Genomic DNA, 14,792 nt, shown 5'->3' with positions numbered 1-14,792 from the left:
ACAATGAGATCATTAACAAGAGTTTATTGTCATATACACAAGTACGTTTAACTGATGTACGGTGTTTCTCAACCTTTTTCACCTGCATTCCACCTTAAATATTCCTTTACTGGTGGACAATCTATAACAAGCCCACAACTCCGAATATGAAGCGCTCAAGCCCGAAACGTCCGATATGTACCTTTACCATTACTACATAAAGGCACTGTTTGACCTGCTGGGCTTCTCCAGCATTTGTGTGTTTTTTTCACTTACCACAGTGTTGACAGAATCTTGTGTTTTAACTCTGAGTATGTGGGTGAGTGGTAGAACCTGAGGAAAATTGATGAGAATATATGGAGCATTGAGTAAAATTGGATTTGGGTAAGAATGGCCCATTTTTATGTTGTCTATCTCCAAGAAACCCTAGGTTTATTGATCTGTTAATGAGTATATTCAAAATTGAAATTCAGAGATTTTTGGATACTAAAGGAATTAGAGGATTTGGAAATTGATTGGCAAATCATCAGCCATAATCACATCAAACAACAGAACAGGCTGAATAGACCAGATGGTTTATTTCTGCTTATGACGTCATATCTCCTTGGTACAATGAGTCTTTTGCCATGAAAGCTAATCTTGCTACTTTGCAAACATGGACGGACCTCAGCTATCCAGGATCTTGGAACCAGCATCCAAAGAGAACTGCAGGGGTGTCATAGTAGCTCAGTCATCCTTCCAACCAGTCACTGGGATAATTAAGATACAGCCCTGGAGAACAGCAACACTCTGCTCTCTTGTACGACAATGATTATGTTCATGATATTACCACTGCCACATTATCGGTGCAATCTCTGCAGCCCTTTCGCCGGATGGTTGCTACTCCATTGGATGAGGTACCAACTGCAGCCAGGCTTTCTTAATGCAGGGTTGCTTCAGGTCATCCTCCTGTGAGAGATGAGAAAAACTGACATTGCAATATGAACATGAAGAAATGAAGAAAATAAAATAGATACATAAGTAAATGAATGAAGCCAGTGCAAACAACATGAGACATGGATATTAGAAGGCAGGAAGCTGACACTGTCTGAGTAAGATAAGAATCTCCTACAGCAGCAAGTTCACTGAATGAAGGAGAGAAGGACAGACAATTGAGAATAGAAGTAGAGTTAGTCTGAACGAGATAAGGGTCGCCAAGCCCCAGATAGAATTAGCAAGGCTTGCATAAATAATTAGGTCCTTAGACAGTATTAGCAAGTTCTACATATATAATTAGTAAGCCATACAACAGATTTTTCAAGTATGCATATTTAACTAGTAAACCCTAGACAAGATTAATGAACCCTGCAGATGAAGGGACTGTAGCCCTGAGAGTCGGGAAGGTGTGAATGGGGACAAGGGCCAGGATGTGAATAAGGACAATGGGAATAATGGCATAAGAAGACACCGACAGGATACCCCCTGGTCCTCCAAGTCTACCGAAACTGCACGTAGGCAGGAAGGATTGCCTCTGCCAAACCCATCCAGGGGGCAGAAGAATGTAAGGAAATTTACAGTATAAAAGTTGGGTGAGCCCCAGTGTATGTGTGTATTCCCAGGGTAAGGGGAAGCACCCAACTTTGCATTGTTGTTGTAATAAATGTTCTTTGTTCACAATATTTGTCTCAAGCAATTTCTTTAAAGGTACTTCTATTTCTAACACTCCAAAGTGATCTGCAGCTTATTTCAGTGTAAAGAACTGTCCTTCCAGCATGCAGCTTGAAATTCATGGGAGAAGCACAGCTGAAGAACACCAGAGCAGATGGGAAAAAGAAACAAAGTTCTGGAAATACTCAGCTGTTCAAGCAGCACCCGTGGAGAGTTGTCGTGACAGCTCAATGAGCTATCATCCTTTGAATGGCAGAACAGAGTTCTGATGACAGGTCCTTGAGCTGAAAAATGATGCCTGTTTATGATCTCATAGATGCTGACTGACCAGCTGAGAACTGAAGAAATAGGAACTGACCATTTGGCCCATCAAGCCTACTCTGCCATTCCATGAGATCATGGCTGATCTGATGATAGGTTCATCTCCACCCAAATGTCTTTTTCCCATATCTCTTAAATCCCCTACTATGTAAAAATATATCCAACCATGTTCTAAGTATAATTACTGAGGTGTCTTCCGTTGTTTCAGTGACAACGAATTCCACAGATTCACAACCCTCTGAGAAAAGCAGTTTCCCCCCATCTCCATCCTAAATCTACTACTCTGTCCCCTAGTTCGGTTCTTCCCCCCCATCAATGGAAACAACTTGCCTACCTCTATCTTATCTATGCCTTCCATAATTTGATATTATTCATAGTTATATTAAAAATATTTAATAATATTTCCAGCACATTCTAGCTTTCATTCAGATTTCCAGCATCTGCTATGTTTTGCTTTTCAGAGGCACGTGGAAGATTGGTAATTAGAGAATGCCAACAAAAACGGGCTTTGCCTGCTTCTGCAACAGGCCAATATGAATCTTTTAGGTCAACACTGCTGTGTACTAAGAGGATCCTCTTGTACAATCCAGACAGCAGATGTGTTTTTGAACATGCTGGAATAGCTGCAAGCCACGGGCACCTTTCAATGAATTTGCTGATCTGTGAAAGGGCTTTAACACAGTTAGCAGAAATGGCATTCTCAAAATCCTGCTGAACATTGTATTCCAAGAAAAGATGCTTTTCCTATTCACTGTTTGCTACAAGGGAATCTGTTCTGTATGAGAGCAAATTAATGATCTCAGTTTAGCGTTGACACTGTCATGAGGAAAGCTGTGTGCTGGTTAGATTAGCATTTTGAAATGACCAGTTTGGTGTATGGATTGCATGGGGAATAGAAGCAGCTTTGATTTAAACTTCAAAGACTTGCTATCACCATCCCCCCTCCCCCGTTCAGGATTCATAATCCACAAGGGAAGCTCTATTCATCTCTTATGCATCAACTGAATTGTAAGTCATAAGGAAGAATTCACAGATGCATGTATCAGGTTCAGCATGGCAATCAATATCAGGAAAAGAATGACCACAGCCTGAGAATAGCAGCATCCAAATCAACTCAACCATGGAGTTGCAGGCAACACAGATGACTTCTGTTCCCTTGACTCGACTCCTTCCTGCTCATTTGAACTTGGTTTCTGTAACCTTTGTCAAACTTGCCTCATGTGCCTGAAACCCGAGACCTAACCTGGCTGTCAGACATATTTTCTTTATTATAGCTGTGAAAGCTGGGTTACCGTTCTGAACAAGAATAGAGAGAGAGAGAGAGAGAGAGAAGAGGAGAGAGAGAGAGAGAGAGAGAGAGAGAGAGAGAGAGAGAGAGAGAGAGAGAGAAGCTTCCTCTTTCAGAAACTTGGGAAAAATCCCTCAGTTATCCTCAGGGGAAGCTGCCTACAATTTATCTAGGCTACTCTGGATACTTGCAGGAGCTGCTGTCAGAACAAGGTTTTTTTTTCACATAATTTTTCATATTTTGTCCAGAATTCAAGTAACTGGCAGCCTCGAGCAATAAACAAAATACAAATTTTGGAAAATAAAGAGTTAAAGAAATATGGTTTCAAAATTGGTGCATCTCACCAATCACCAAACATGCAGCACATAATCTCAAGCAACTAGAAAATTCATTTATCTGGCACCTACCAATCCTCATAGGTGCTGGATACCAGAGGTTGTACTGTAGTTATTGTGTGGAAGGAGGCCATTGAGCCTATCAGGGCTTTATTGGCTTTATGTCTGGTCAATCCAGCTAGCTCCACCACTTCCCCATCCCTCTTCACATAGACCTTTAAATTCTTTGACGTTTATCCAGACCTTCTTTCGAATATTATAATGGAATATCCCTCCTCCGTTATTCTTGGCATTGCATTCAAGTCTTTGACCACATTCATGTCTCTTGATGAAGGAACAGGAGCTGTTTTATTACCAAAAAATGACAGTGATAATATTAAACATCCAGTGCCTTATGTATCCAAAACATTCTATCAACATCAAAAGAATTATTGTCCCTTGTATGGGCTTTGCAGCATTTTGAGATGTATATTTGCAATGTAAAAGGACTCATTGTGGTTTACACTAATCACAATACTTTAGTATTTTTCAATAAAATGAATCATGAAAATAGATGATTGTTAAATTGGAGTTTGATTTTGAAAGAATATGATTTAATGATAACTCGCAAATTCAACATCTTGAATTTGCATGTTGTTTCTACAATATTTATTTGTATTATTTATTGCATAACATGAGAATTTAAATCTACCAGATTTAGATTGCAGTTTAAAATTTTGATCTTTAAAGAGTTCAAAATTTTCTTTGTTGGAAGGAGGTGTGGAATTGTGTTATTGATCTTTAGTATTAAATATATTTCCTAGTAAAGGGATTTTGTGAGCTGGACAGGGGCACAGGCACACTATTACACACACAGAGAACCCTTTGAGATGGCATCTGGCAAATATTGGAGACCGTTTGTCTGCACATTCATTGTTTATTGGAAGCTGAACATACAAAAAATTAGAATTGAATAGTTCATTGAAAACTAAAGTTACTGATGTTTGCTCAACAAGGACATTTTGTCAAACAAGAGACCATTTGTTTGTTTATATTTGTTTTTGGGAATTGAAGTCAGAAGAAAACAATAAACAGATGAAGTTTTTGTTTTAACATAATTTTGAAGTGGTTTTGAAGAAACTTCAAAGACAACAATGATGTCACATCACATGATTAAACACATTGAAAATCTACATTTCAAGCATTGAACCAATTTCAATTGAGGACAGAAATGCAGTGGAAGGAGGGGGTGTGGGGGTCCATGTGATGATGCTGTGGTGAACAGACACAGTCTACAGAGCTCCAGATAAAAGTTATGAAATTCCCCCTTTAAACAATAGAGAAAAACTGTAAAATTTAGAAGAGAAGAAATAATGCCCAGGAAACCTAAAAATCCTACCAGTGAAGAGGTCGAACCCTCCATTGTTGTGCAGGCAGTAACTGAAGAACAGCCTCAGACCAGCAGGATGATTGATGTCGGTCCAACAGTTGCAGTGACACAACGTGCTGATAACAGGACTTGCTACTTTGCAAACATGGACAGACAATCTATAACAAGCCCACAACTCCGAATATGAAGCTTTTGAAATGGAGGTGATACTGAAGGAATATTATGTCTGCTGTAAAAGTTCTAACAAAGAAAATTGATGGATTTGACAATCGATTAGTAGAGGCTGCTCAGGGAATGAGCAGTCTGAAAAAGTTCTTGGAGTCGCTGGGTTCCCAGTTGCAAGATGTTGAAGACAAGATGGCGGAAGTCACTGATAAAATTCAAGACTTGGCAAACAGTCAAGATGCCTGGAAGATTGAAAAAAGAACTTTACAGAACAATAGATAGTTTAGAAAAACATAGCTGTAGGAATAATGTAAAGGTACTGGAGTTTAAGAAAAGGGCAGAGGGCAGAGACCCAGTGGCTTTTATGAAAGAATGGATTCCAGCAGTACTGGGGCATAATTATTTTGATGATGAACTCATGATTTAAAGAGCACATCGGTCTCTCGCTCCCCAAGCAGCACCAGGACAAAGATTATTTTACAAAAACATTTGAAATACCAAGACAGAGAGAAGATGTTGACAGTTGAAGTTGCTGGGGCTAAAAAGAAGGGAGGTCCATAAGAAAATGATGGGAATAAAGTGTTGCTTTTCCCAGATTTAAGCAAAGACCTTCTTAATAGAAGAAAAGAGTTCAATAATGTAAAGAATATTCAATATTCTTTCTTATATCCGGCAACACTTACGGTAATACAGCCGGGAAGAGAAAAGAATTTTTCTAAAAGCCCTCAGGAAGCAATGAACTTTGCTAAGACTCTGTCAAAGGTGTCAAAAGAACAATAAGGACAGGTAAATGAGACACTGGGATGAAGAGAAATACAAATATGTAAAAAGATTAGTATTTTATGTGTGTAGTTTAAGATTATAGTTAAAATATGTGATATTGTAAAGTTTATGAGATGTTATTAATTAAGATTTAAAAACAATTATTAAGAGTTTTGTATTGTTATATTATAGTTTAAAGTTTAAAATTAGAAAAAAGGTGGTAGGGATATAGATAAGATATAATTTTTTTTTTCTTTTAATTTATATATACTTTAAAACTTATTTAAAAATAAATATTAATAATAATGGTTATCATAGAATTGAATATTATATAATTAACAATTGTGCATTGTTTATGTGAAAATTATCTACTTTATAGTTAAGGATCAGGATGAATATATGAAGGGTAAATGAGAGGTTAGCGGTTGGGGTTAGGGTAAAATTAAATGGGAGCTTTTGACTCAGTAGAAAAAGAACTATTGGCTATTAGGATAGAGGATTGAAAATGTGTGTCTTCAGCACACCCTGTAATTGGTAGAACATTGGTGTCAAAGATTAAGACCTAGACACTGGGGGGGGGGGGGGTGGGTAGGGAATGCTTTCCCTTATTTATGAAACTATTAAAAATTTTTCTTAAATATTTCTTATTTAGGTAGTGTTTTCCTTTTGGGGTCTTTTGTGGGTTCTTTTCTGGGATATTTTTCTTTGATTAGGGTGGTTCTGAGCAAAGCCTTTGAGACCCACCTTGCAGAATAAGAGCACAAGGAATTGAAAGGGTGTTGGGTGGGACAGGTTATATCCTCCTCTTTCAGTTTCAAAGCAAGGAGAGTGGCTATTTTATTTGGAAAAAAGTTTCAATGATGGTTGAATGCATAGTTATTGCCTCAGCTGAGAGATTTGTGTTAGTCTCCCCCACCCTCCCCCCACCAGCGAGCCTTGCTGTACTAACATTGGCTGTGCATTATCTCTACTGTTAAGGACACTCGCCTTGGATATAACTGTATATGCATCTATTGTCTTTCATTATTGTTCCTCATCCGGGAAGAGACATACAAGGCAATTAAACAACTGAAAAGTGGCAAAGCAGCAGGTATGGATGGACCCCCAGAGGTCTGGAAGGCTGGCGGCAAAACTCTGCATGCCAAACTGCATGAGTTTTTCAAGCTCTGCTGGGATCAAGGAAAGCTGCCTCAGGACCTTCGTGATGCCATCATCATCACCCTGTACAAAAACAAAGGCGAAAAATCAGACTGCTCAAACTACAGGGGAATCAACCTGCTCTCCATTGCAGGCAAAATCTTCGCTAGGATTCTCCTAAATAGAATAATACCTAGTGTCGCCAAAAATGTTCTCCCAGAATCACAGTGCGGCTTTCGCGCAAACAGAGGAACTACTGACATGGTCTTTGCCCTCAGACAGCTCCAAGAAAAGTGCAGAGAACAAAACAAAGGACTCTACATCACCTTTGTTGACCTCACCAAAGCCTTCGACACCGTGAGCAGGAAAGGGCTTTGGCAAATACTAGAGCGCATCGGATGCCCCCCAAAGTTCCTGAACATGGTTATCCAACTGCACGAAAACCAACAAGGTCGGGTCAGATACAGCAATGAGCTCTCTGAACCCGTCTCCATTAACAATGGTGTGAAGCAAGGCTGCGTTCTCGCACCAACCCTCTTTTCAATCTTCTTCAGCATGATGCTGAAACAAGCCATGAAAGACCTCAACAATGAAGACGCTGTTTACATCCAGTACCGCACAGATGGCAGTCTCTTCAATCTGAGGCGCCTGCAAGCTCACACCAAGACACAAGAGCAACTTGTCCGTGAACTACTCTTTGCAGACGATGCCGCTTTAGTTGCCCATTCAGAGCCAGCTCTTCAGCGCTTGACGTCCTGTTTTGCGGAAACTGCCAAAATATTTGGCCTGGAAGTCAGCTCCCCACCATGACTACCAGCCCACCCACATCTCCATCGGGCACACAAAACTCAAAACGGTCAACCAGTTTACCTATCTCGGCTGCACCATTTCATCGGATGCAAGGATCGACAATGAGATAGACAACACATTTGCCAAGGCAAATAGCGCCTTTGGAAGACTACACAAAAGAGTCTGGAAAAACAACCAACTGAAAAACCTAACAAAGATTAGCATATACAGAGCCATTATCATACCATCATTCCTGTTCGGCTCCGAATCATGGGTCCTCTACCGGCTTCACCTACGGCTCCTAGAACGCTTCCCCCAGCGTTGTCTCCACTCCATCCTCAACATTCATTGGAGCGACTTCATCCCTAACATCGAAGTACTCGAGATGGCAGAGTCTGACAGCATCGAATCCACGCTGCTGAAGATCCAGCTGCGCTGGGTAGGTCACGTCTCCAGAATGGAGGACCATCGCCTTCCCAAGATCGTGTTATATGGCGAGCTCTCCACTGGCCACCGTGACAGAGGTGCACCAAAGAAGAGGTACAAGGACTGCCTAAAGAAATCTCTTGGTGCCTGCCACATTGACCACCGCCAGTGGGCTGATAACGCCTCAAACCACGCATCTTGGCGCCTCACAGTTCGGCGGGCAGCAACCTCCTTTGAAGAAGACCGCAGAGCCCACCTCACTGACAAAAGACAAAGGAGGAAAAACCTAACACCCAACCCCAACCAACCAATTTTCCCCTGCAATCGCTGCAACCGTGTCTGCCTGTCCCGCATCGGACTTGTCAGCCACAAACGAGCCTGCAGCTGACGTGGACATTTACCCCTCAGTAAATCTTAGTCCGCTAAGCCAAGCCAAAGAAAAAGAATTGTACCATGAGTTTCTGCTAATAAAAGCCATGATTATTGTTTGACCACATCGTCTTTGTTTACCTCATCAACTGGCACTTCAATTTTATTAGCAGAAATGGATGCAGCCCTCAAGCCAGAGTGGCTGATAATCGACCAGTCTGCCCTGAGGGCCAAAGAAATTTTCAACCACTGGATTGCTTGTTTCAATTACTACATGGCTCGAAACAACTTGGTCGATGAGGAGATACAATGGGGCCACCTGAACTCTCTGCTGGGTGAGGTCCCTTTCGCCATAATGCAAGGAGCTACCAGTCTGGCTATAGCCCGGGAACGTCTGACTGCTCATTATGCAGCGCCACGGAATGTGGTGCTTGCTCGACACCAGTTGCTGACTAGACGCCAGAAACCCGGGGAGAGTGATGCTGCCTATCCACTGGCTCTTGTCTCATTGGCAAATGAATGTGATGTCAGGGCAGTCAATGTACAACAGCACCGCATTGCCTTGAAGCTGGATGCTTTAGTCAACAGGATTGACTCCAGTTACATCTGACAGAGGCTGCTGGAGACGGAGCCCATAACCTATGACCGGGCAGTCACTCTAGCCAAAATACTGAGAAGTGCCATGTGTTCCAGTGAAATGCTAGAAACCGAAAAGGAAACATTCAAGAGTGCTGGAACCCTGAAGGAAAGAAAAAGGCAAACTCTGAAAAATGCTGCTTCTGTGATAATAGCTGGCACCCCAGACAGAAGTGCCTGGCTTGATTTGCTACCTCCAGCTATTGTGGGAAACTCGGCCACTTTGCTAAAGCGGGTAAGGCAAAAAGTACTCCCACTGATAAGAAGAAGAAGAGAAACACGAAGAAAATATGTCCTGGAGCTGCAGGAATGGAAGACAACTATGAAAAGGGGGAATCTTCAGACGAGCAGGCTGAATTGACTTCAAGTCACACCGAGGTGAGATCCCCTGTGATAGCTCAATTAACTCCAAAGCATGGGGGATGTTACAGACTGGAACAGTTGACTATGAAGGGGGAGGTGAATGGTGAGACTCTTGATTGTCTAATAGACTCGGGGAGTGCTGACAGCTACATCCAAGAGAGAGTTGCCAGAGCCTTAAATTTGCGGAGATATCCAGGGAACCGAAAGATATCGATGGCTTGTAGTGAACTTACAAAAACTGTACAGAACAAGTGTAAAGTTACTTTAAATTTGCAGGGACATTGACTGGCTGATGTGTGGCTCTTTATTATGCCAGATGTCTGTACCCCTGTGGTATTCAGTCTCATATGAACAGTGTAGTGTTAAATTTTGGTGGGCCACCACCTACACTTACCATCCCCTGTGCTAGTTACTGCAGTCTGTCCACATTAAAGATGAAAGCTCCCTCCCTTTTCAGTGATTTATCCCCCGAGTGTCAGCCGATTGCCACTAAGAGCCGTTCTTACAGTAAAGAGGATTGTGAGTTTATCAAAGCTGAGACCCAGAGATTGCTTAAAGAGGGAGTAAATGAACCCAGTAAGATTCCGTGGAGATCCCAGGTGGTAGTTGTGAAAAGTCACACTAAGAAATGACTGGCTATTGACTACAGCCAGACAATCAACCGTTACACTAACCTGGATGCCTACCCCCTGCCACGCATCAATGAAATGGTTAATCAGATAGCGCAATTCAAAGTGTACTCCACTATCGACCTCAAAGCAGCATACCACCAAATCCCCATTAAAAAACAGGAACGACCCTATACAGCCTTTGAGGCTGATGGGGAGGTTATACCAGTTTAAAAGGATTTATTTGGGGTCACTAATGGTGCGTCCGTGTTTCAGAGGGAAATAGTTAAGGTTGTTAGGTCGTATGAGTTACAGGGTACGTTTCCCTATCTAGATAATGTCACTATCTGTGGGAAAACATAGGCTGAGCATGACAACAACTTAAAGAAATTTTTAGAAACAGCTAAAGAACTCAACCTTACATTTAACGAGGGCAAATTTGTGTTCAATGCAACAGAGCTCCCCATTCTGGGCTACATTGTCCACAAGAGCAAAATCCGCCCCGACCCAGAAAGAATGGCCCCCCTTAAGAAGTTACCACCCCCAAACTCAGTAAAGGCCCTTAAAATGTGCATGGGATTCTTTTCCTACTACTGCAAATGGGTTCAGGACTACGCCATAAAGGAACGCCCTCTGTTTGACACTAAATCTTTTCCTATCTCTCCAATGGCCTTGAAGGCTTTCGAGAGAATTAAAGCTGATATTGCCAAAACTGCGCTCTCGTCCATTGACGAGGATGTCCCATTCCAAGTGGACACTGATGCCTTAGATTGTGCCTTGGCAGAAACCCTTAAAAGGACAGATCTATGGCATTCTTCTCCCGCACGTTACGCGGACCTGAACTTAAACATCCTGCCATTGAAAAAGAAGCCCAGGCTATTATTGAAGCTGTTCATTACTGGAAACACTTTCTAGCTGGCAGAAAATGTACTCTTGTCACGGATCAGAAATCTGTAGCCTACATGTTCAGTACTAAACACAAAAGTAAAATCAAGAACGATAAGATGGCACGCTGGCAAATAGAACTCTTAACTTATAATTATGAGATCCAGTACAGACCGGGCAAGTTAAATGATCCCTCTGACCCATTGTCACGATCTGCTGCTGGTGCTCAGCTGGAGGGGCTAAAAGAGATCCATAGCAGAGTGTGCCACCCAGGAGTCACGAGGTTCTTCCACTACATAAGGGCTAACAACCTTCCTTACTCTCTGGAAGAAGTCAGGAAACTGACTAAAAGCTGTCCTGTTTGCACAGAATGCAAACCGCAATACTTCAAAGCTCCAGAGGCCACTCTCATCAAGACAAACCGACCTTTTGAGAGGATTAGCTTAGATTTTAAAGGACCGTTACCTTCCAACAACAAAAATGTATATTTCCTTACTGTAATTGACGAATATTCCAGGTTTCCCTTTGCGATACCCTGCCCTGACGTCTCGTCAGCGTCTGTCATTAAATAGCTTGACAGAATTTTCAACATTTTTGGTTTTCCCAATTACATTCATACCGATAGAGGCTCAGCATTCATAAGCACTGAACTGTGACGAGCCCTGCTACGAAAAGGAATTGCCACCAGCCGTACCACAAGCTACAACCCGCAGGGTAATGGGCAGGTTGAAAGGGCTAATGCTACAATCTGGAAGATTGTTAATCTTGCTTTAAAAACACATGGTTACCCTGTAACCCGGTGGCAAGAGGTGCTGCCTGAGGCACTACATTCTATTCGGTCTTTATTGTGTACTGGAACAAATCAAACATCTCATGAACATATATTTGCCTTTCCTAGGAAATCAGGAACTGTGATGGACTGGCCAGCCTGTTTATCTGAGCCTCGAACCATGCTGCTGAAGAGCCACGCTCGGGCGTGTAAAACAGACCCCCTAGTCCAACCAGTTCAGCTACTGCATACTAACCCCAACTACGCTCATGTTAGATTCCCAGACGGGAGTACTGACACTGTACCCCTAAGAGATCTGGCCTCGCCTGGTTCACCCCTTCCTTGCACTCCTACTCAGAGTGAGCCTGAGAGTTTGGACTCACCCCACCAGCCTGTGACCCCTAGTCAGCTTTCAGATGGCCATGCTGAGGCTCAACTGCCTCACACTGGCAATTCTGGAGCAGGTCAAGAAGTCAGTCCTTCCCACACTACTGACCCAGGACCTGTACCAGTTCCCAAGTTTGCAAAGGTGCCACCTGTTTTGAGACGAAGCACCAGAATGTGTAAACAACCTGATAGGCTGACATATTCATAAAACATCTCATTATATTTCCATTGTTTGCTAGATACTGGCGTATTTTGGCTGTTAGAGTATCTCAAGGCCAAACATGGTATCCATGTATCGCTTGCTTCAGTCTTTCCTAGCAGCTGTTCTTTTGATTTTAACCCTTCTTCTGCCAGGGGAGACTGTGGTGAATGTCTGCCAAGCTGCCTGTCTCCCCTCTGGCGAGCTTTGCTGTATTAACATTGGCTGTGCATTATCTCTACTGTTAAGGACACTCCCCTTGAATATAACTGTATATGCATCTATTGTCTTTCATTATTGTACCATGAGTTTCTGCTAATAAAAGCCATGATTATTGTTTGACCACATCGTCTTTGTCTACTTCATCAACTGGCACTTCAACTCTTGAACCTACGTGCACCAATTTTTGATGATGAATTATTTATAAAAGTAGAAGAGAGGAAGCAGAATATTCTAATTGATAGGGATTTCAATTTCTCGTTGGATCCAGTTTAGAATAGATCTGAAAGATCAGTTAGAAAAATGAAAGCAGAAAAAAATCCTTTTTTTTTTAAATGAAGCAACTAAATTTAATAGATACTTGGAGAAAATTATATCTAAAGGATAGAGATTATTCTTTTTATTCCAAACATATGATTTATGTACTAGAATTGATTATCTATATCTTTTCTTTCTTCTTTGGCTTGGCTTCGCGGACGAAGATTTATGGAGGGGGTAAAAAGTCCACGTCAGCTGCAGGCTCGTTTGTGGCTGACCAGTCCGATGCGGGACAGGCAGACACGATTGCAGCGGTTGCAAGGGAAAATTGGTTGGTTGGGGTTGGGTGTTGGGTTTTTCCTCCTTTGCCTTTTGTCAGTGAGGTGGGCTCTGCGGTCTTCTTCAAAGGAGGCTGCTGCCCGCCAAACTGTGAGGCGCCAAGATGCACGGTTTGAGGCGTTATCAGCCCACTGGCGGTGGTCAATGTGGCAGGCACCAAGAGATTTCTTTAGGCAGTCCTTGTACCTTTTCTTTGGTGCACCTCTGTCACGGTGGCCAGTGGAGAGCTCGCCATATAATACGATCTTGGGAAGGCGATGGTCCTCCATTCTGGAGACGTGACCCACCCAGCGCAGCTGGATCTTCAGCAGCGTGGACTCGATGCTGTCGACCTCTGCCATCTCGAGTACCTCGACGTTAGGGGTGTGAGCGCTCCAATGGATGTTGAGGATGGAGCGGAGACAACGCTGGTGGAAGCGTTCTAGGAGCCGTAGGTGGTGCCGGTAGAGGACCCATGATTCGGAGCCGAACAGGAGTGTGGGTATGACAACGGCTCTGTATACGCTTATCTTTGTGAGGTTTTTCAGTTGGTTGTTTTTCCAGACTCTTTTGTGTAGTCTTCCAAAGGCGCTATTTGCCTTGGCGAGTCTGTTGTCTATCTCATTGTCGATCCTTGCATCTGATGAAATGGTGCAGCCGAGATAGGTAAACTGGTTGACCGTTTTGAGTTTTGTGTGCCCGATGGAGATGTGGGGGGGCTGGTAGTCATGGTGGGGAGCTGGCTGATGGAGGACCTCAGTTTTCTTCAGGCTGACTTCCAGGCATTATCTATATAATGCCTGGTGAACAGGAAGTGATAGAATATGCTTAAATTCAACACTGTTGAAAGGGGCTGAATTTTGTTGATTTTATCAGAGCTCAAATTAAATTGTTATTTGAGATGAACTGACCTTCAAATGATAATAGTTACATAATTTGAGATACAATAAAGGCTTACTTAATCAATCAAATAATGTCCTATACTACAAAGGTCAAAAAGGAATTTATGACAAAAATAAACAAATTAGAACAAGGAATAACTGTATTACAAAAATATTATCAAAAATTTGGCTCACATGAAAAATATCAAGAATTGATGAATAGGAATTTTGAATATATCACAGACATATAAAATAGAGAAAATTATTTTAAGATCTAAGCAAAAAATATTTTGAATTTTGGCCTGACAATTAAGGGCAGAAGAAACCTCATGAACATTTAATGTGATACAAATGGATAATGATAAAATTTCATGTAAACCTGAAGAAATGAATGTAACTTTTAGACAATTTTATGAAAAATGTTATAAATCAGAATCATTGGGTGATTTTTTTTAAAAAAGAGGAATTTTTATATAAGATTGAATACTGAAATTAGAAGAGCCGATGGATTAAGACATCCCATTATTCCAATGATGAAATTGAAAAAGCTCTGAATTAATTGCAGATTAATAAGTCACCAGGAGAGTAGAGGACTGATTCCCTGTTGAGTTTTATAAAGAATTTAAAGATTTGATGTCATCTCTTATTATGAGGGTACTAAATAAGGTAGCAGAAACACGAA

At 41.8% G+C, this 14,792-nt stretch overlaps 2 long non-coding RNA genes across 3 annotated transcripts; one reads left to right on the top strand and one right to left on the bottom strand.

The window, feature by feature from the left end:
• Positions 1–567: 567 nt before the first annotated feature.
• Positions 568–11,736, bottom strand: LOC138763950 (uncharacterized). 2 transcript variants are annotated; one of them, XR_011357920.1, is made up of 3 exons: positions 11,576–11,736; positions 3,643–3,913; positions 568–927 (listed from the first exon to the last, which is right to left on the bottom strand). It is a non-coding gene; the product is annotated as an uncharacterized lncRNA (long non-coding RNA). The 2 variants fall into 2 exon arrangements; XR_011357921.1 differs by lacking the exon at positions 11,576–11,736 and adding an exon at positions 4,949–5,237.
• LOC138763949 (uncharacterized) lies at positions 6,853–12,776 on the top strand. Its single transcript, XR_011357919.1, has 2 exons — positions 6,853–9,601; positions 11,978–12,776. It is a non-coding gene; the product is annotated as an uncharacterized lncRNA (long non-coding RNA).
• The last annotated feature ends 2,016 nt before the right edge of the window (positions 12,777–14,792 follow it).

Source organism: Narcine bancroftii, chromosome 5 (genome assembly GCF_036971445.1).
Source record: "Narcine bancroftii isolate sNarBan1 chromosome 5, sNarBan1.hap1, whole genome shotgun sequence".
Classification (NCBI taxonomy): domain Eukaryota; kingdom Metazoa; phylum Chordata; class Chondrichthyes; order Torpediniformes; family Narcinidae; genus Narcine; species Narcine bancroftii.
This window is presented reverse-complemented; position numbering and strand designations above follow the sequence as displayed.